Here is a 23618-nt window from a genome sequence, read left to right as displayed (position 1 = left end):
AGTGTAGAAGATGTGCAGTGTTATAGCCCCCTATGGGAGCTATAACACTGCAAAAAAAAGTGTTAAAAAAATTTAATAAATGTGATTTAACCCTTTCCCTAATAAAAGTCCAAATCACCCCCCTTTTTCCCCCCAAAAAAATAAAAAAACATGTAAATAAAAATAAATATAAACATGTGTGGTATCGCAGCATGCATAAATGTCCAAACTATAAAAATATATAATTAGTTAAACCGCACGGTCAATGGTGTATGCACAAAAAAAAATCTAAAGTCCTAAATAACGTATTATTGGTCACTTTTTATATCATGAAAAAATGAATAAAAAGCGATCAAAAAGTCTGATCCATACAAAAATGGTACTGATAAAAGTATCAGAATGAGCCCTCATACCGCCCCATACGCGGTAAAATAAAAAAAGTTAAAGGGTCAGAAGATGAAAATTTTAAACGTCTACATTTTTCTGCATGTAGTTATGATTTTTTACAGAAGTACGACAAACCAATATAAGTAGGGTATCATTTTATTCGTAGGGACCTACAGAATAAAGATAAGGTGTCATTTTTACTGAAAAATTTACTGCGTAGAGACGGAAGCCCCCAATAGTTACAAAATGGCGTTTTGTCTTCAATTTCGTCGCACAATGATTTCTGTTTCGCTGTAGATTTGTGGGTAAAATGACTGATGTCACTGCAAAGTAAAATTGGTGGTGCAAAAAATAAGCCATCATATGGATTTTTCAGTGCAAAATTGAAAGAGTTATGATTTTTAAAAGGTGAGGAGGAAAAGACGAAAGTGCAAAAACTGAAAAACCTGTGGTCCTTAAGGGGTTATAGTACATGCATCCTGATATTGACTGTCATGTTGGATTATATAAGTGAATTTTTACTCTGTAGTCTTGCTTTTTTTTCTGTTTGTGTGTTTTATCTGCAATAAAACACACAAACAGAGGACAAAGGTGATGCTGTTTTCTCAAAGGGGTACTCCGGTGAAAACCTTTTTTCATTTAAATCAACTGGTGGCAGAAAGTTAAACATATTTGTAAATTAAACTAAAAAAGTAGCCAACCCCTCTAGGCTAGCATCAGTTGCCTGATACAGTGATGTAATGGTAAAAATGATGACTGGATCGTGCTTCAATTATAATATGAATGTGCAAATTTATTACACAATAAAATACATATAAAATATAAACAATAACTCCTCGAAACACAAGGGCCCTTGTAACGAGGAAAATTACAATTTAAAACTTATAAAACTTATACACACACCAATAGCTAGCATTGAGAATTTTTTTTGAGAATTTTTTAACAATGCAATAATACTTTAAATCTGGCCTCCGATATTTCAAATGGGTTAAATGTCCCTTAAAAGGTATGGATTCCAATTATACGTAAGGTAAAGTCCCATATAGGATATAGATTCCAAATTTTAAACGTAGAATGGGTAAATTATAGTTACCAGTCTGCAATACATCCCGAGAGAAAGTCACCTTGAGTTGAAATGTGGAGTCCGCACGATTAGGTGGTACCAGACGCTGGCATGCGTCCTCGCGGCGGTCTGCCTGCCACAGACCAGCTGTAATAATAACCGCTTGCTGATGTTTCGCTGCAGATGGTAACCACACGATGAAGCAGGTGCGGACTTCTAGGTAACTCGATGGTGGGTGACGTCACAGGCGCTTGGGCAATGCTCGCAGTGACGTCACCCACCATCGAGTTACCTAGAAGTCCGCACCTGCTTCATCGTGTGGTTACCATCTGCAGCGAAACATCAGCAAGCGGTTATTATTACAGCTGGTCTGTGGCAGGCAGACCGCCGCGAGGACGCATGCCAGCGTCTGGTACCACCTAATCGTGCGTACTCCACATTTCAACTCAAGGTGACTTTCTATCGGGATGTATTGCAGACTGGTAACTATAATTTACCCATTCTACGTTTAAAATTTGGAATCTATATCCTATATGGGACTTTACCTCACGTATAATTGGAATCCATACCTTTTAAGGGACATTTAACCCATTTGAAATATCGGAGACCGGATTTAAAGTATTATTGCATTGTTAAAAAATTCTCAAAAAAAATTCTCAATGCTAGCTATTGGTGTGTGTATAAGTTTTATAAGTTTTATATTGTAATTTTCCTTGGCACAAGGGCCCTTGTGTTTCGAGGAGTTATTGTTTATATTTTATATGTATTTTATTGTGTAATAAATTTGCACTTTCATATTTTAATTGAAGCACGATTCAGTCATCATTTTTACCATTACATCACTGTATCAGGCAACTGATGCTAGCCTAGAGGGGTTGGCTACTTTTTTAGTTTTGTTTCCCTTATCACAACACCAGGTGTAGGTGTACAGCCCTCTTACCTCGGCTAGTTAATTGTGAGCTGCACATCCCCAGTTTTTTACATATTTGTAAATTACTTCTATTAAAAAATCTTAATCCTTCCAGTACTTATTAGCTGCTGAATGCTACAGAGGAAATTCCTTTATTTTTGGAACATTGATGACATCACGAACACAGTGTTCTCTGCTAACATCTCTGTCTATTTTAGCAACCACGCATAGCAGATGCATAGCAGCATGGTGGCTCAGTGGTTAACTGGGGACTTGGGTTCAAATCCCACTAAGGACAACAATAAATAAAGTGTTATTATTATTATAATAACGTCAACAGAGAGCACTGTGCTCGTGATGTCATCAGAGAGCATTCCAAAAAGAAAAGAATTTCTTCTGTAGCATTCAGCAGCTAGTAAGTACAGGAAGGATTAAGATTTTTTAATAGAAGTAATTTACAAATATGTTTAACTTTCTGCCACCAGTTGATTTAAAAGAAAAAAGGTTTTCACCGGAGTACCCCTTCAAAGCACCAAGCTCTGTTTCTAAATCCTATGTCATGGATACTAATAGTGTTGCATGCATGGTGATAGTCTGTGCTATGGGTAAAAGCCTCAAGGCAAACAACGTGAGCATCACTATTAGTACAGGCACAGGATTTGGAGACAGTGCTCTGCATTGTAAGCTGAAGCTCTGTACAGTAATGATGCAGGGCATAAAGGGGCACGGAAGCTAGAAGGCATGCAATGTTGTGGCACTTCAGCAGCTCAGCACTGCCTTTTGAACACTTGAACTCTTGAAGAATGTCTGCAAATTATAGTATGATAAAGAGCGGCTAGATCCTATTATGTCATGCATAGAACTTCAGCCATGGACTAATGGTATTATTAACCTAAAGTTAGAACATTGTATATTTTTTTTATAAGCTTAGGAATCATAGAGGCCAGTCTGAACTGCAGCATGCACTCCTCCTCCCTCCATCACCTTTACTGCTTGACTTACAGCAATGAGCCATGTAAATCAGTAGAGGAGAAAGAAGACATAGCTGCAGCTCAGCATGACTTCCAACTCTTGAGCTTAGAAGGATAACATGATTTTATAATTTTGCAAACAGCCATCGGCTAAGAGGTATCATTTGTTTTAACTCCCTTTCATTTATTTGCATGTCTGCAGCTCTGAACATTATATAGTGCTGTCAGGTTCCCTTTAAAACCCTGAGCCTTTAAACCATTACATCATACACATTGTATGCCCACACGTTATGCTATAAGTTGCAGTAGTTTTAAAAGGAGCACCATACATACTTCATGCAGTGAAGCAATCTTTTTATTTTTTTGTTGTTGCATTCAGCATCGGATAAAAATACATATCAATCTGACTGGGATTCTAATGTCACATGAGTTGTAATAATGGCTAAATCATCAGAAGCTAATCTCAGTTTTAGAAGTAGAATGCTCCAAAAAAATATTATTTTTTATTTTTATATATTTATAGATATGATCTACTTTAAGTGTTCTTATAACACTGTTGAGCTAGCAGAAGAAATGTAAAAAAAAACAAATTCTTGGAGTAGGAAGACGCAAGTACTATTTTTGTTCAGTTCTTTTTATGTTTTTGCTGATTTTACATTACTTTCAGCACTTCAGTTCCAGCTGCCTGATCTTTTGTTCCTTCCCATTTTGTTGGTCTATTTTCAGATTTAATTCGAGATAAATCCTTAAAGGTGTATATGGAAGAATCGATATCTCTGCACATGAAGCAGAATTCAGTAATAAATTAATGTTGTCTGGCCATCAGCGAGATAAAGTAATGTGTTTAGTCTGGAGGTGGCCTCACGGCTTCCACACTTTAATTAATGGGATTTTGCAGTCAATGCATTAAGCTGAGGTTGTTATTTTTTCTAGCAACTGAAGGTTACTTTTTGCCTAGATATATTTTTTTTTTGTCTCAGCCATCTTTTTCCAGGTGTGATCAATAGCTCTTACCCCTCCTTCACACACGTAAAATGCTTTGACCAAAAGATCATTCGGAAAAAAAAAAAAAAAGCTGAAAATAAATCCTTGTTCCCAGCCTAGAAACTCTAAGCAGCTTATAGGAAATATGACATTTACAGCAATTCGGCAAATTGCTACATTTAAAAGCAATAAACCATCAAGTTAAATGTTATGGTATTATATAGAGATACGTCGACAGTTGAAAAGCTTTACTGAAAAAAAGAGCTTAGATTCCACCCTGAGTAGAATAGCTGATCAACACAATCACATTCAGTTATAATTAACACTAATGTCTTCACTATACAATAAACTTATTGGGGGAGATTTATCAAAGGATTTAGACTGGTTTTTCCCATCTAAATTTGTCGCACAGAAAGTCGCAGTCTAAATATCTGCGACTTTTTTGCGACTTTTGCTCTAGAGGATTTTTAGAACATGATGTATTCTAGTCTATTTTAGATGGAAATGCATTGGAAAATGCATTGGTGCTAAGTTTATCAAAAGCAACTTTTCAGCGACAAGTCGCATCAGCTGAAAGTACTCCGAAATGACAGACCATGTTGGAGCAGGTTTAAATACAGCAAAAAGCATAGATCACGAAGTCTGTGCACAGAATTTATCAAGAGCCATGCACCTTTTGATAAATTAGGCGCACAATAGACCAGCCAAACACTCTGTAGTTTGGTCTATATTGATGCGGGATATAGAAAGCTTTGATAAATATCCACCATTGTACCTAGAAACTGTGGTCAGCCCACAATTTTATACTTAGACAATGTATGCTTGTGTACGAATGCAGGAATTTTTTATATGCCTTTAAGCATATGATGTCAAGACTTATTAGTGTGTAAACGCTTCTACTATCTGTCTGGGCCACTTTCTCCAATCTTCACGCACGGGACCCTCAACCTGAAGTGGTGTAGTTCAGTACTGTTTTTTTTATTTCCCCCATTGGGAGGATAGTTTTGGTCTATGTTTTGCTATTTGTAACTTAGTTCTTAGGCAGCATTGTGTTTTATAAGAAAAAAAATTCTGGTCAGTTACTTTTGTGTATTAATGTGTACATTTCTAGGTATATAACTGGGGAACTACATCATAATCAAATGTACAAAACAATGTTACAATGTGATAATAACTTATTGTCTTGTAAAGTTAACATCATTGCAGGTATCAAAATTATTAATATAATACATATGTCTGACTCTGTTCTACTTAGTGGAGTTAACTCAAGGATATATATTTGGGATGATGACAGGCGGTGATGATGAAGGGGGATGATGACAGGCGGTGATAATGACATGGGGGGATGATGTATTTCCCACCCTAGGCTTATAGTCGAGTCAATAACTTTTTCCTGGGTTTTTGGGGTGAAATTAGGGGCCTCGGCTTATATTCGAGTCGGCTTTTTTTTGGGTTTCACCGTAGGTTATATTATAAAATAGGTAATGTCATTGCAAAGTACAATTGGTGACGCAAAAAACAAACCCTTATATGGGTCTGTAGGTGCAAAATTGAAAGCGTCATCATTTTTAGAAAGGAAGGAGGAAAAAGCAAAAATTAAAATTTGCTGAGTCCTTAAGGTGAAAATAGGTTGAGTTCCTAATGGGATAAAGGGGTACTCAAGTGGAAAACAATTTTTTATATGTCAACTAGTGCCATAAAGTTAAACAGATTTGTAAATTACTACTATTAAAAAATCTTAATCCTTCCAGTACTTATCAGCTGCTGTATGTTCCACATCTTTTATTTTTGAATTTTCAGTCTGACCACAGTGCTCTCTGCTGACACCTCTGTCCATTATAATTGTCCAGAGCAGGATAGGTTTGCAATGCAGATTTTCTACTGCTCTGGACAGTTCCTGAAATGGATAAAGGTGTCAGCAGAGAGCACTGTGCTCAGACAGAAAATAAATTAAAAAAGAAAATAACTTCCTGTAGAACATACAGCAGTTGATAAGTACTGAAAGGATTAAGATTTTGTAATAGAAGTAATTTACAAATATTTTTTACTTTCTGGCACCAGTTGATTTAAAAAAATATTTTTTTCACTGGTGTACCCCCTTAAAGTTAAAGTAAACTACCCCCGGCAAGCTCAGGCGGTTGTTTGGGACCACTGTGGCAAAATCATGGCATCCCGAACAGCTGCAGGACACAAGGAGGGGGCTTACCTTCCTCCTGTGTGTCCGATCGCCGAATGACTGCTCAGTGTCTGAGATCCAGGCATGAGCAGTCAAGCGGCAGAATCATTGATCAATGTTATCCTATGGGATAACAATGATCAATGTCAAAGATCAGTGTGTACAGCGTTATAGCCCCCTATGGGGGGGGGGCTATAACATTGCAAAAAAAAAAGTGAAAAAAAAGATAATTTAACCCATTCCTTAATAAAACTAAGAATCACCCCCTTTTCCCATTTAAAAAAAAACCAGTATAAATAAAAATAAACATATGTGGTATCGCCACATGCGTAAATGTCCGAGTTATAAAAACACATTGTTAAATAGACTGCATGGTCAATGGCGTACGCGCCAAAAAAAATTCCAAAGTTCAAAATAGTGTATTTTGGTCACTTTTTATATCATGAAAAAATTTATAAAAAGCGATCAAAGCGATCAAAGTCCGATCAATACAAAAGTGGTACCGCAAAAAATTAACCCTCATATTGCCCCGTACGTGGAAAAATTAAAAAGTTATAGGGGTCAATTTTTAAATGTATCCATTTTCCTGCATGTATTTATGATTTTTTCTAGAAGTATGACAAAGTCAACATTATATAAGTAGGGTATTATTTTAATCATATGGACCTACAGAATAAAGAGAAGGTGTCATTTTTACCCAAAAATTTACTACGTAGAAACGGAAGCCCCCAAAATGTCGTTGCAAAATGATTTTGTTCTCCGTTTTGTCGTCGATTTTGTGGAAAAATACTAATGTCATAACAAAGTAGAATTGGTGGCACAAAAAGAAGCCATCATATGGATTTTTAGGTGCAAAATTGAAAGAGATACTGTATGATTTTTTTAAAGGTAAGGAGGAAAAAATGAAAGGTTAAAAACGGAAAAAACCCGGGTCTTTAAGGGGTTAATGTTGTGCCCTTCAAAATAACTCAACACACAGCCATTAATGTCTAAATATTGGCAACAAAAGTGAGTATGCCCCTAGGTGGAAATGTTCAAATTGGGCCCAAAGTGTCAAAATTTTGTGTGACCACCATTATTTCCCAGCACTGCTTTTAGCCTCTCAGACAGAGAGTCCACTAGAGCCGCACAGTTTTCCATTGGAGTCATCTTCCACTCCTCTATGACAACATCATAGACCTGGTGGATGTTAGAAGCCTTGTGCTCCCCCACCTTTGATTTGAGGATGCCCAACAGATGCTCAACTGGTTTTAGGTCTGCAGACATGCTTGACCTGTCCATCACCTTTGCCTTCAGCTTCTTTAACAAGTTAGTGGTCTTTTTGGAGGTGTGATTGGGCCATTATCATGTTGGAATACTGCTCTGTGGCCCAGTCTCTGAAATGAGGGGATCATGCTCTGCTTCATTGTGTTATAGTACATGTTGGTATTCATGCTTTCCCTAATGAACTGTAGCTTTCCAGTGTAGCTCCCAGTGACAATTTCTTTCAACAACAACTCATTTCCACAGAAGCTGCAAAAGTCTAGTGATGAGTAGCAGGGGCCATATTCGAATTTGCAATATTTTGCAAATATATGGACGCATATTCGTCCTATATTCGTGAAATTCGCATATTTGTGATGTTCGTTCTTTTTTTTTCATGTGAAAATTTGTAATGAAATTCACGTAGTGCGAATGCGCAATTATTTCTCACCTAAATGAAGGTAGGGATATTTATTCGCATAAATATTCACATAAATTTAAAATTAATTTAAAAAAATGAATATTTATCATTACAAATATTCACGAAATTGCCAAGTGCCGATATTTGCAATAAAAATTTGCATTTCGAATATTTGCGCTCAACACTACAAAAGAAAAGCATTTTAGGCCCTGTACTTTTCCCCATAGGGAGGCGAGTTACGAGGCTGTGAGGCCAACTAACTTGACTAAGAGGAGAGCGCCTTTGCTTAGCCTGCTTGTCTTCAGCAAACTGCAGGCTTTCTTGTGCATCATATTTAGAAGAGGTTAACTTTTGGGACAACAGCCATGCAGACCAATTTGATGGGTGGCATATTGTCTGAGCACAGACAGGCTAAGCCCCTCCACCAACCAACCCTTTCAACCTCTGCAGCAATGCTGGCAGCACTCATAAATCTGTTTTCCAAAGACAACCTCTGGATATGATGCTGAGCACATACACTCAACTTCTTTGGTTGACCATGACAAAGCCTGTTCTGAATAGAACCTGTCTTGTAAAAATTTCTGTATGGCCTTGCCTGCCAAGCTGCAGCTCGGTTTCAGGGTCTTGGCAATCTTCTTATAGCTTAGGTCATCTTTATTTAGAGTAACATGTTTTTTTTAGATCCTCAGAGAATTCTTTGCCTTGAAGTGTCATGTTGAACTTCCACTGACCAGTATTAGAGAGTGTGAGTGTGATAACACCAAATTTTTATGTGAAGAAGAAAGAAAAATTTGCACTGGAATTGGCACAGCATCAGGATATATTGATACTTTTAAAAAACAATAATCAACGACTCCTGAGGTTTTATCCTGATGCAACGCTGATTCCAGTTTTACATTTTTCTTTTTCACATTTGCCACTAATGGGTTTCCGCCGAAGATCCCAGTGCGAGACACTGACAGGCCGTGGCATCCTATCTGACGTATCCCTGGTTAGGGGGGATATGCAAGAAACCAAAGTTCTAAAAAGGTGAGAGTCCATCTGCACATTAGGATCTCTACCACTGATACGAGTGGAATTACACGAGGCGCTGCCCTCCTTGTTTTTTCCCCCTCTTACTTCTCAATACCAAATTTAAGACACCTGCTCCCCATTCACACCTGTAACACTAGCAAGTCACATGATACCAGGTAGTAAAAATAGCTAATTTGGCTCAATTTGGACATATCAACCTGGGGGTGTATTCCCTTCTTGCCAAGATTTAGAAATTAACCCCTTAAGGACACAGGACGTAAATGTACGTCCTGGTGCGGTGGTACTTAACGCACCAGGACGTACATTTACGTTCTGTGCATAACCGTGGGCATCGGTGCGATGCCCGTATCATGTGCGGCTAATCCCGGCTGCTGATCACAGCCAGGGACCCGCCAGCAATGGCCGACGCCCGCGATCTCGCGGACATCCGCCATTAACCCCTCAGATGCCGGGATCAATACAGATCCCGGCATCTGCGGCAGTACGCGATTTCAATGAATGATCGGATCGCCCGCAGCGCTGCTGCAGGGATCCGAACATTCAGAACGCCGCACGGAGGTCCCCTCACCTTCCGGCTCCCGCCGTCTTCTGCTCTGGTCTGAGATTGAGCAGACCAGAGCGGAAGATGACCGATAACACTGATCTGTTCTATGCCCTATACATAGAACAGATCAGTATTAGCAATCATGGTATTGCTATGAATAGTCTCCTATGGGGACTATTCAAGTGTAAAAAAAAAATGTAAAAAAATGTAAAAGTAAAAGTAAAAAAAAAGTGAAAAATCCCCTCCCCCAATAAAAAAGTAAAACGTCCGTTTTTTTCCTATTTTACCCCCAAAAAGCGTAAAAAAATACATTTTATAGACATATTTGGTATCGCCGCATGCGTAAATGTCTGAACTATTAAAATAAAATGTTAATGATCCCATACGGTGAACGGCGTGAACGTAAAAAAAAAAAGTCCAAAATTGCTGCTTTTTTAATACATTTTATTTTTAAAAAAATTATAAAAAATGTATTAAAAGTTTTTTATATGCAAATGTGGTATCAAAAAAAAGTACAGATCATGGCGCAAAAAATGAGCCCTCATACGGCCGCTTATATGGAAAAATAAAAAAGTTATAGGTCATCAAAATAAAGGGATTATAAACGTACTAATTTGGTTAAAAAGTTTGTGATTTTTTTAAGCACAACAATAATATAAAAATATGTAGTAATGGGTAACAGAATAAAGAACACACGTCATTTTTACCGTAAATTGTACGGTGTGAAAACGAAACCTTCCAAAATTAGCAAAATTTTTCTTTTTAATTTCCCCACAAAAATAGTGTTTTTTGGTTGCGCCATACATTTTATGATATAATGAGTGATGTCATTACAAAGGACAACTGGACATGCAAAAAACAAGCCCTCATACTAGTCTGGCGATGAAAATATAAAAGAGTTATGATTTTTAGAAGGCGAGAAGGAAAAAACAAAAACGTAAAAATTAAATTGTCTGAGTCCTTAAGGCCAAAATGGGCTGAGTCCTTAAGGGGTTAATAACTGTGTGCTGAGTTATTTTTAAGGGACAGCACCATTAAACACTGTTATACAGACTGTGCACTCACTACTTTACACTGTAGCAGAGTATTAGTTATTTAGTGTTGTCACATGAAAATATATAATATTCTTTTGTACTTTTTATGAGCAGCTCCGATATGGATAAACAATAAATACTTTAAAGGGATAGAAAGGAAAATGAACAAACTCATTTGGAGTCTCAAACATGTCAAAATAAAACTGACATTTTTGAATCCCCCTGTAAAAATAGGTGTAATGAATATTCCCAATTTTCGATACTATTAAATAGCAGCACAATTGAACCTACTCATCACAGAAGGTAGTCTGATTAAAACATTTCTAGAGTGTTTTATGGAAAAGGGGTACACGGTTTGGGAGATACTAGAGAGTGGCAGGTTGGTAGATTCTTCAATTAGAGGTACCTTTTTTTTTAAATGTTCAATAAAATATGGAAATACATTAGGAAGTTGCTGGAGGTTAATGGGAGTTTGGAAATTACTAGAATTTGGGAAAATAGATACTTTCCAGAAGTTTTAAAGTTGAGAGAATATGTTAACTGGGAGCCACAAGGGATATGTAAAGTAGGTCAATTAGTGATAAGTAAGGAGCTAAGATACTGGGAAGATCTAAGAAAGCAATACAATTTAGAAAATACGGATAGATATGCATATATGCAGATAAAATGTGCGTTTGTTAAAAGAAAAAGAAAACCAAAATAGGAAATGTGTAAACATTAAGAAAGTATTAGATAACATTTATTTGTTCTTGGTTAATTACACAATGGGGAAAGGGGTACCTAGGAGTAGGTTGAAAAAGGAACAGGAAGTTGGGGGAAAATTAAGCAAGAGGAATGGAAGGAAATTTTTGGCAATATTGAAACATCTTCTGTTAATGTAAATCACAAAATATCACAAATAAAGTTCATCCATAGAGCTTAACATACACCAAATGGACTGTTCAGAATGGGGAAAAGGAATGACTCGATGGCAAACGGAGGAAGCAGATATTTATTACATGATATGGGACTGTAGGGAGGTACAAACCATCTGGAAACTGGTCTTTGAAAAAATTTAGGAAGTCCACGGGGTCAAATTACGATTTAACTTTAGAGGCGCAGCTTTTGTTGCTTAGGGAGAAGAATAAAGGGTTGATATTAAAATTATTAAACTTGGTGAAACTCGCAATTTTCAGGAAGTGGTTTGCGCCAAAGGCACCTTTTTTCCAGGAATGGCTAAATATGGTGCGGAAAGTTAAAACAATATGAAATGGTGTATTATAAGGATAAAAAGAAGGGTTCTTCTATTATGAAAGAATGGGACAACTGTCCATAGAAGAAATGGGCAACAGGCTGACTCGGGAGTGGGAGGTCAATGCGGCTAGGGGGGATTTATTATATCTTTTCTTTTTTTCTATTTATTTTTAATCAACACATTACAGCATATATATATCCATGTAAAAACAAACTTAATATGTACCTTTCTTTCACCCGTTCTCTAGATCCTCCGTTTAGAGAACGGGTGAAATAAAGATACATATTAATTTTGTTTTAACATGGATATATATGATGTAATGTGTTGATAAAAATAAATAAAAAAAAAGAAAAGATATAAATTATTAACAAAAAATGTGAGGGGTGGAATAATGTGAAATACTGTATATTCTCTACTCCATTTGTGGGGATTTTATTGTCATGAACATGTCACGTATGGACAAGTAGATATGAAAATATAACCAGGACTGAATAACAGGATAGATATAACATGGACTAAACAGGAACAGGGTATGCAGGATGTATGGGTTAACTGAAGGTCAGACACCATACAGGTTAAAATACTAGAACACAATTCACACTAGACAGCTACAAGAAAAACTATGGGAACTTCAAAAGCCAAACTTTATAACATAGAGGAATATGGGTCAAGATTCTAAACAGGAATACTAAATACCGAACACTGGACTGAGAACTGAATAAGTCTAGACATATTCCAAGACCCAAAACAGGAAAAACTAACAAGGACCAAAACAGGACAAAAAATAGAATACAATCTGAACGCGGGTCTAACCAAAGAACATATATACAAAGCATAACATTAAAACCCAGAGAAAAGTGCAAACAAGGCTGAAATCTAAATACACAAATACAGGATAAGAAGCCATAGCTATACATGTACACAGACAAAGGTGCTATGTCAAACATAGCGCAAACATATTGCAATTAGCAGCATGCAATACCAGCAGAGCTAAGGTCTATATACAGTAACTCCCCCTGGAAGCCTATTGGCAACAAACAGTAACACTATCCTGACCAAATCCCACAACATAAAAAAACTGGTCAGGTATAAAAAGCAGGTGTGAATACACACAAACAGAGAAAAACACAGAATACAGATATTACATCTATATTATTTGCCTGATGCTGTACCACATAATATTCTGGAGCTCCACAACAGCTTCCTAACATATTTGTGAACATGGTTTTACCATTTAAAATTTTTTTTAAAAGAAAAAATTCCAGTAGAAATAAAATTAGGCTCCAGAAAAGCATTTTAGAAAGAAATACAATGTTATGAGTTTGGACGGTTTTATTTCCACTTATTTAACTAGGAGAAAGTCCTGCACCTAAATTCAGCTAGGAAAATTAAGAAGAAATTGTTTAGTTTTTACCTAAGCCATCATTGTTGGCAACATACAATTCGGGTAAATAAACTAAACTCAATAAGAGATATAATTCAATCTCGATAACCACATTTGGGGGAATTAATCAGTACTAGAGTGGATGAAGTGATTGCCTACACTGTCAGTAGTTGTTTTTTTTCTTTTGTGTACTTGCGCCTAATTTATAAAAAATATGCACTCTTGGTTCATATCCGAGTGCCACCTAACACACACGTTGGGGACCCTCAGAAGGCATGACGTGGTAGCACCACTAAGCTACCCACTAAGACTGACTGAGATGCCTGAGCCCCTGAGGCGAGATCCGGACTTGAGGATGCAAGCTGTGGCCGGGACCTGCGTTTGTCTGTCTGGCCTGGTGTTGAGGGTGTTGTGTGGGGGATCCTTTGGGGGTAAGTCCGGGGACTGCGCCAGAAAAAAGGAAATAAGGAGATGTCTTGCGGGGCAGGAAAACCAAGGAGATGTGCTAATAGATGACTTGCAGGTGCTGGAGGACTGGAGCCCCGGGTTGCGCGCACCATATGAGAGAGGGTGCAGCGCTCTACCATCAGACGGGAGCTCTATGGTGTTTGTCTCCTTGCTGCCGTTTTGAGTGAGGTGGCGGCGGCTAGGAAGAGGTGCGTTGGTAATGGCCGGAGGCACCACAGGGACCCCTCACTGCCATCCCGAGTAAATTCAGCTCAGCAGTCCGCCCGAGAAGCTTTATTGTAAGAAATGTATACTTGGACAGAGGGTGAAGGAACTCTAAGAAAAGTAAATTTTTGGCAAAGCTCTTGTAAGGGTATACTTTTCATTATAATTACTGTATAACTAAGGAATTGCCAGATTGAAAAGTTATTGTAATGGAGTTCTAAAATATAATGTCTGGACTAATAAACTGGTGTAAATATCTTCTTGTTAGGGTGGGCCATTTATATGGATACACCTTAATAAAATGGGAATGGTAGGTGATATTAACTTCCTGTTTGTGGCACATTAGTATATGTGAGGGGGGAAACTTTTCAAGATGGGTGGTGACCATGGCGGCCATTTTGAAGTTGGCCATTTTGAATCCAACTTTAGTTTTTTGAATAGGAAGAGAGTCATGTGACACATCAAACTTATTGGGAATTTCATAAGAAAAACAATGATGTGCTTGGTCCATGTCAGCAACCAATCAGGTAGCATAACCGATGATATTAAAGGAGTACTCTAGTGCAGAGTATTCCTGCTCTGTCCTGCCCGGGCTGCAAAATAAATGAAAATGAACCATCACTCACCTCCCTGGGTTCCCGCGGAGCGTCACTACAGCTGATCGGTCCTCCGATGCATCTCCTTCATACTTCCGGGTGTAACAAGCGTCACATGGCGCTCAGCCTATCGCCGGCCGAGGCTGAACATCGCGGCGGCTGACGATAGGCTGAGCGCCATGTGACGCTTCCTTACACCCGGAAGTATGAAGGAGATGCACCGGAGCACCGATCAGCTGTAGTGGCGCTCCGCGAGAACCCAGGGAGGTGAGTGATGGTTCATTTTCATTTATTTTGCAGCCCGGGCAGGACGGAGCAGGAGTACTCTGCACTAGAGTACTCCTTTAACAACTGTCACATATGTAAATTCCTTCTTCTTTACTGCTCAGCAGTCAGACAAGGATAAGTTGTTTTTTCTCTTTCATATTATTGTATTAATTTGGTATATATTTAAAATGTATATTCATTTCATTAATATTTTCCTTCTATTTCTTCCATATTTGTTATTTTAATCAATTACCCTTATTTTTCCTTATATACTTCTGTTTATTGATTTACCATACTTATATATATCTTTCTTGATCCATACCTTATAATTTATCAATTCCTCTTTTATATAATTTTATACTCAATTTTCTGACCTTATCAGTATTGTGTCCCTATTGTGCCCTATATCATCCATATTATATATATATTTTCCCATAGACCGCGCCTATTCACTTTCATTTCCCTATCTTCATATACTTTCAGGTTGTTCCAACCTCCGATTCCGATTCCTTTATTTCCATTTATTTATCATTATTATATTGTGCCTTTCTCTTACCTTATTCCTAACTGCATCACCACAACCGACATTGACTGTCTCGAGCGCTTTCTCCCTCCGCCGTTTCCTCGTCTCGGGCGCATGTCCTGGATCTCGCTATATCTGTTGACAGCGAGGTCCTCTCCTGTCAAGCGTTCGCGGGCTCTGTCATTCTCCTCAGAGACTTCGGAGCCTGCGGACGCCTGTGTGAATATCTCCGTACAGTTCCTCATTACTGTATACTGTGTGATATCCTTTTTTAGTAAATTCTAATCAATTCCCCTCTGTCTATCCCATACTGCCTCACTATAGCCAACAGGTTTATATTATATAAAAATTTGATTGATTTTACACTCTTCATATACCCCTATAGGAATTAACTATATACATTAATTCTTTATTTATTTAATAATTAACTCTTCATCATTTATTCTAATTCATTTATTTACATGGTTAATTAATATATTAACTTACTTTATTTTCCCTACTATATACAAATATTTATATATTTCAATAATTTTTTACCGATATTTATCCTTAATTAATTTTTTACAGCTCGCATTATTTATTTCATCTATCTCCAAATAATATTCACAATATAATGTCTGAGGAAAATAGAGCTACTGTGGCTGAAAATGCCTCCCAGGAAAACATTCAATCTTTAGTGGATGCTAGACTTGTGCACTAGAAAATTTTTTGTTTTGTTTTGTTTTGTTTTTTCGCTTTGGAAAAAAATTTCGGTTCGGTAATATTTTTGGTTTACATTTTTCGGATACATTCGGTATTCGGGTGTTCGGTTTGATTTTTCAGATCCATTCGGTATTCGGGTACATTCGGTAAATCTTTTTATTCTTTTTTGGACTTTAGTGATCCTAAAAAATTATGGAGATACCGTTTTTATTAAAATTTCGTAGGGTACCATAAAAAAATTATAATAAAAAAGATACAGTAGTGATGGAAAAAATTGTATCTAAATAAATGTATCTTTTTTATTATGAAATGTTTATTAATTTTTAAACAGGGATCAATTTATGTGAGCGGGTAAAGCACTAAAAATGTAGCTGACAATAATAAAAATGTATTGTGTGCGTGTTTTTCACTTTTTTTAAAACATTTTTTAGGTAGTACTACTACCCCCAGCATGGAACACACTCTTCCATGATAGGAGTAGTAGTTACCTGTATTAATTGACAGATCGCTGGGGTCCGTTGCGATCCTCTTGTATAATGTATAGATGCGGTGGCAGCTCTTCTATGGTCCCCTGCACTGCCGTATATATACACATATTCATTTTTCCCGCAGAGCTGTGATTGGCCAGATGGTTCCAGCCAATCACAGCTCTCTGTGAGAAATAGGAATATGTGTATATATACGGCTGTGCAGGGGACCATAGGAGAGTGGCCGCCGCATCCATACATTATACAGGAGCATCACCGCGGGTGTCAGGAGTGATACCCGCAGTGATCTTTCCTTTACTACAAGTACTACTACTCCCAACATGGAGTACACTCTGCTCCATGCTGGGAGCTGTAGTACCTGCATTAATAGACAGATCGCAGCGGGTGTCAGACGTTAGTACCTGCAGTAAGGGACAGATCCCAGCGGATGTCATTCCTCCTGACACCCGCTGCAATCGTCCTTATGTGAATGTCGGGAACAGCTGACGTATATCTACTGCCCAGCAAGAACTTACAGTGAGCCTGCAATGTGTATACAGTATACACATTGCTGGCTCACTTAACCCCTTGCTGAGCTGTGCGCTATGCGCAAGCCCAGCAAGGAAAGAGTTAACTTACACTGCTGGACAGTGTAGGTTAACCCTTTGGGCGGTATACACTATATACAGCTATCTATAGATAGCTGTATATAGTGTATACAGAAGACGAAGTCCGCTTACTTCCCTCGAGTACCGGGCAGGTCCATGTAGCTCCGCCCCATAGTGATGACGTCATTAGGGGGGAGCTACAGAAGGGAACAAGGCTAGTTAATCTGAAGCTCTGTTCACATTGTCCGTTTTGTATAATGTGAACAGACCCTTCTGCCAGTGTCAACCCAGACAGGGAGACTCCAGCTGTTGCTAAACTACAACTCCCAGCATGCCCAGACAGCCAAATGCTGTCTGGGCATGCTGGGAGTTGTAGTTTTGCACCAATTGGTGGCTCCCTGTTTGGGTAGACATTGCATCATGGGTGTTCTCCCCAGCGGACAGCGCCAAAAATGTCATAACCAATTTTTTGTGTTTTTTTTTCTTCTCGTTTCAGATCCGTGTATGCAAAGGATTACTGTGGATTCGATCGATTACGGCGGATTTTTATTTTTTATTTTGATAAAATGGTTAACGAGGGCTGTGGGGAAGTGTTTTTTTTTAAATAAAATAATTTATCCAATGTGTTGTGTTTTTTTTAAATAAAATTTTCAGGCGTAGTATTGGAAGCTGGTCTTATTGACTGAATCCATTACTAAGCCAGGGCTTAGTGCTAGCCCCAAAAATAGCTAGCGCTAACCCCCAATTATTACCCTGGTACCCACCGCCACAGGGCTGTCGGGAAGAGCCGGTACCAACAGGCCCGGAGCGTCAAAAATGGTGCTCCTGGGCCTAGGCGGTAACAGGCTGGCGTTATTTAGGCTGGGGAGGGCCAGTAACAATGGTCCTCGCCCACCCTGGTAATGTCAGGCTGAAAATACGGGGAACCCTATACTTTTTTAAATTTATTTTTATTTAAATAAAAACCGCCTAGGCCCAGGAGCACCATTTTTGACGCTCCGGGCCTGTTGGTACCGGCTCTTCCCGGCACCCCTGTGGCGGTTATCCATCGAATCCGCAGTAATCCTCTGCATACACGGATCTGAAACGAGAAGAAAAAAAACACAAAAAAATGGTTATGACATTTTTGGCGCTGTCCGCTGCGGAGAGCACCCATGATGCAATGTCTACCCAAACAGGGAGCCACCAATTGGTGCAATACTACAACTCCCAGCATGCCCAGACAGCCTTTGGCTGTCTGGGCATGCTGGGAGTTGTTGTTTAGCAACAGCTGGAGTCTCCCTGTCCGGGTAGACACTGGCAGAATGGTTGGTTCACCTTATACAAAACGGTCAATGTGAACAGAGCTTCAGATTAACTAGCCTAGTTCCCTTCTGTAGATCCACCCACTAATGACATCATCACTACACTGACCTGCCCGGTACTCGAGGGAAGTAAGCGGACTTCGTCTTCTGTATACACTATATACAGCTATCTATAGCTAGCTGTATATAGTGTATACCGCCCAAAGGGTTAACCTACACTGTCCAGCAGTGTAAGTTAACTCTTTCCTTGCTGGGCTTGTGCATAGCGCACAGCTCAGCAAGGGGTTAAGTGAGCCAGCAATGTGTATACTGTATACACATTGCAGGCTCACTGTAAGTTCTTGCTGGGCAGTAGATATACGATGTATACCTACGGATCAGCGTTAGCTGTTCTCCCGGCTCTGTAGCCCTGAGAACAGCTGATCCCGACATTCACATAAGGACGATTGCAGCGGGTGTCAGGAGGAGTTACATCCGCTGGGTACTAATACTCCCAACATGAAGCACACTCTGCTCCATGCTGGGAGCTGTAGTACCTGCATTAATAGACATATTGCAGCGAGTGTAACTTCTGACACCCGCTGCGATCTGTCTATTAATGCAGGTACTACAGCTCCCAGCATGGAGCAGAGTGTACTCCATGTTGGGAGTAGTAGTACTTGTAGTAAAGGAAAGATCACTGTGGGTATCACTCCTGACACCTGCGGTGATGCTCCTGTATAATGTATGGATGTGGCGGCCGCTCTCCTATGGTCCCCTGCACGGCCGTATATATACACATATTCCTATTTCTCACAGAGAGCTGTGATTGGCTGGAACCATCTGGCCAATCACAGCTCTGCGGGAAATATGAATATGTGTATATATACGTGAGTGCAGGGGACCAGAGAAGAGCTGCCACCGCATCTATACATTATACAAGAGAATCACAAGGGACCCCGGCGATCTGTCAATTAGTACAGGTAACTACTACTCCCATCATGGAAGAGTGTGCTCCATGCTGGGAGTAGTAGTACTACCTAAAAAATGTTTTTAAAAAAGTGAAAAATACGCACACACTACATTTTTATTATTGTCGGCTACATTTTTAGTGCTTTACCTGCCCACATAAATTGATCCCTGTTTAAAAATTAATAAACATTTCATAATAAAAAAAGATACATTTCGTTAGATACAATTTTTTCCATCACTACTGTATCTTTTTTATTGTTATTTTTTCATGGTACCCTACGAAATTTTTATAAAAAAGGTATCTCCATAATTTTTTAGGATCGCTAAAGTCCAAAAAATAATAAAAAGATTTACCGAATGTACCCGAATACCGAATGTATCCGAAAAATGAAACGGTATCTGTATCCTTTTTTTATTATTTTTGTTATTAGAATGAACTCTTTACGTTCATTTACGGATAACGAATGCATTCGTTATTTACCGCACGCATTCGGGGAAATAATGAATGCATTCGTTATTTGCTATTCGTATTATTGTGGCTATTTTGGAATATTCAAAATATGTTTTCATGCATTCGGATCGGTCCGAATGCCCGAAAACAGTAAAATTTAGTAAATTAGACATTCGTGCCGAACCGAATTGCACATGTCTAGTGGATGCTTCTGTCCCAAATCAATACACACAGCGGTGCAATCAGCAGTTTCTGCACTGCAAACTTCCATTAAGAAGTCTTTCTCTATGGCCCTCGCCCGCTCTAACAATGTCGCCTCAGGAGCATTACCTCCTTTGACTCCATCAGACATACATTGGACTCCACAGGAGTCTGTATCCCATTTGGCTAAAGGCTTCAAGGGCCCTGGTAAGGCTAAAAGCAAAACTCGCCATACCTCATATGAGGGCCCATATCCCTCAAAACAACCTAAAACGTCTGGAGTTCAAACTGACTCCACTTTACTTCAATCCTCGGACCCTAAACATGGTCCTGTTACTGGTGACGCACAAAGTCACTTGTTTCACCCTCAGCCCACGAGGAGGCACAATCCATTAGGGCAATGAAATCCGCTTTCAGAGCAAAACCAAACTCCTTTAAAATGTCTTCCTCTGAGGAATCTGATGATTCCGATATTCAAGATGTGGAAGAGGTACTTTATGTTTCCAATGAGGAAAGTGATTCTAATCATGATGACCCTGCTACGCAGGAAGACACTGCAGTGACTGAAACGGGGGAATCCTATTTCGATCCCTCTCTCATATGCCATCCAAGATCGGGGGAATGGCTTCCAAATACAAAAGTGGCAGAATTTCTAGCCACATGGGCACACAAATCCTTGGATCGCCCATCCCGTAGTAAACTTAAGCCAGAGTGCCCTCGCCCCACTTTACCCCATAACACTTCCTGCACTCCTGAGTTGGACCCACTCCTGTCCAATTTTTTTTTCAAAACTGTAAGGAACCCTAAAAAAGGACTGGACCGCAGCTTTAAATCGTGCCAAGATAAATTGATGGATTTACTTGGTCCACTGACCAAAATTTTAAACTTGGCCGAGGAAGCCTCAACCTCTAATACTTCGGTGGACACCGAGACATTGAAAGGCTGGGCCCAACGAGTCATTTGCATATTTGGCAACGCCAACTCTTCCCTTTCTACAGAAAGGAAACGGTCAAACTTAGCTTCCGTGGAAACCCTCAATCCCACCAAAGGAATGCTTTTTGGTGAAGATTTTATTAGAGATCTTAAAGGGGTATTCCAGGCAAAAACTTTTTTTATATATATCAACTGGCTCCGGAAAGTTAAACAGATTTGTAAATTACTTCTATTAAAAAATCTCAATCCTCCCAATAGTTATTAGCTTCTGAAGTTTTCTGTCTAACTGCTCAATGATGATGTCACGTCCTGGGAGCTGTGCATGATGGGAAAATATCCCCATAGTTGCTGCACAGCTCCTGGGACGTGAGCCATCAGAAAGCAGTTAGACAGAAAACAGCAACTCAACTTCAGAAGCTAATAACTATTGGAAGGATTAAGATTTTTTAATAGAAGTAATTCACAAATCTGTTTAACTTTCCGGAGCCAGTTGATATATATAAAAAAGTTTTGTCCTGGAACACCCCTTTAATAAGTACGTAGGCCTCTTTTCATCCTTGAATAAGACACAAGTGTCAATGAAAAAGGTGTTCTCCCAAATAATTTTTGGGAAGGCCGGGAGAGGACGGAACCGCTCTTCCGGCCGATTCTCTCAATCTAAATACTACAGAGGTTCCTTTACCCAACCATCTGCACAATATGGAGGACCCTCCAATGCCCTCCCCCCCTTTCTTTCCTTACAGGGGCAGACCCTGGCGCCCATGTGGACAGAGAGGATACCCTCGCTCTAGACCTCCAACAGGTAAATCTACCTCTATCTTTTTTCCATCACATCCCATTAGGGGGCAGACCCCTTTATTTTTCCCAAAACTGGATTACGACTACAACAGACTCTTGGATACTAAACACTGTCATGGGTTACCAAATAGAATTTGTTGCCCAACTGGTTCAATTGCCTTCCTCATCCGATTCAATTTTCCCTCCCAGACAAAATTCTGATAGATCAAGAAGTCAAGGAACTTGCTTCCAAACAGGCAATAATTCCTGCTCCCTACAATTCCCCAGGCTTTCTAAGCAATTTATTTATTGTCAAAAAGAAAGACGGAGGTCACAGAGCAGTGATCAATTTAAAACTATTGAACAATCTTGTCATCTATCGCCACTTCAAAATGGAGGGCATACATCTCCTAAGAGATTTATTACTAAAACAAGATTGGTTAGTAAAAATAGACCTGAAAGATGCATATCTGACAATACCAATCCATCAATCATCTCAACCTTTCCTTCAATTCCTTTGGAAGGATCAAAAATGGCAGTTTACTTGCCTTCCGTTCGGTCTTTCATCAGCCCCATGGTGTTTTACAAAGCTACTGAAACCAGTGGTAGCTTCCCTCAGAAGTCGCGGGGTTCGCCTCATCGTTTACCTCGACGATATCCTTCCCATGGCTCAATCAAAAGAGTTACTTTTGACTCACATGAATTGCACATTGTCCCTTTTACAACATCTCGAATTCCTCATAAACTTGAAGAAATACGTTCCAATCCCATCCCAAGAGCTGGAATTCTTAGGCTTCATGATCAATACTCAAATAACCACTCTAAGCCTTCCCCCGAGAAGACTGAAAACTATTCGGAAGAAAATCCGTCAAATTCTCCACAGAGATATAATATCTGTGAGGTCTATAGCTCGAATTGTGGGTCTCCTTTCAGCCTCCATTCAAGCCATTTTTCCAGCTCCTCTTCACTACAGAGCTCTTCAACGTTTGAAGATTCGTCACCTGAGGGAAGGATTGGGCTATTCCGACAAGATTCCCCTCTCTTTGGAAGCCAAAGAAGAACTTCTTTTATGGCTCAATCACATAGAATCATGGAACGGGAAAGCAATTTTCAATCCGAATCCAGACATCATTATGGAATCGGATGCAAGCCTTTCGGGTTGGGGCGCTCAGTGCGGTTCCCTCTCAACAGGAGGGAAATCGTCTCTAGCACATAAACTCTCTAGAACTACTTGCATGATTTTTTTTGCCTTGAAAAGCTTTGCAAAAAATTATTCCCATTGTTGTATACTTCTTCGTATGGACAACATATCCGCTGTCCAATACATCACTCATTTGGGAGGTATGACTTCAAAGATTCTTGCAGATTTTGTCAAAGATTTTTGGCATTTTTGTCTGGAAAGGAATATTGTCCTGAAGGCAGAATACCTGCCAGGAATCTCCAATTCAGTGGCAGATTGGTATTCTTGATATTTAACAGATTCCAGCGATTGGAAACATCCTTCATCAAACTTTCCAATCGATCAATTCTTTCTGGGGTCCACTACATCTGGATCTCTTTGCTTCACGTCTCAACGCCCAACTACCTCTGTTTTTCAGCTGGTGCCCAGATCTGGAAGCTCTAGGCGTAGATGCCTTCCTTCAATTTTGGCCTCAGAAAACACTACACGCCTTTCCTCCTTTCAATCTCATTCCTCGAGTTCTCTTTCAGACCTCGATTCAGAAATCCACACTAGTTTTCATTACCCCTCTTTGGCCGACTCAACCTTGGTTCCCTCAACTTTTAAATCTCCTCATAGATTT

At 39.2% G+C, this 23618-nt stretch overlaps 1 long non-coding RNA gene across 3 annotated transcripts in view; it reads right to left on the bottom strand.

Moving 5' to 3' along the window:
- Positions 1-15510, bottom strand: part of LOC130273349 (uncharacterized) — a 64840-nt gene extending 49330 nt beyond the window's left edge. For 2 of the 3 annotated variants that reach the window (XR_008843965.1, XR_008843963.1), the window contains exon 1: positions 15456-15510. This is a non-coding gene — a long non-coding RNA (uncharacterized LOC130273349). The remainder of the gene's footprint in view (positions 1-15455) is intronic. The other variant, XR_008843964.1, reaches the window with a different exon arrangement.
- Positions 15511-23618: the final 8108 nt, after the last annotated feature.

The sequence above is a fragment of the Hyla sarda genome, chromosome 5 (genome assembly GCF_029499605.1).
Source record: "Hyla sarda isolate aHylSar1 chromosome 5, aHylSar1.hap1, whole genome shotgun sequence".
In the NCBI taxonomy this organism is placed as follows: domain Eukaryota; kingdom Metazoa; phylum Chordata; class Amphibia; order Anura; family Hylidae; genus Hyla; species Hyla sarda.
The sequence above is the reverse complement of the archived record's forward strand: the minus strand, read 5'-3'. Positions and strand labels throughout refer to the sequence as shown.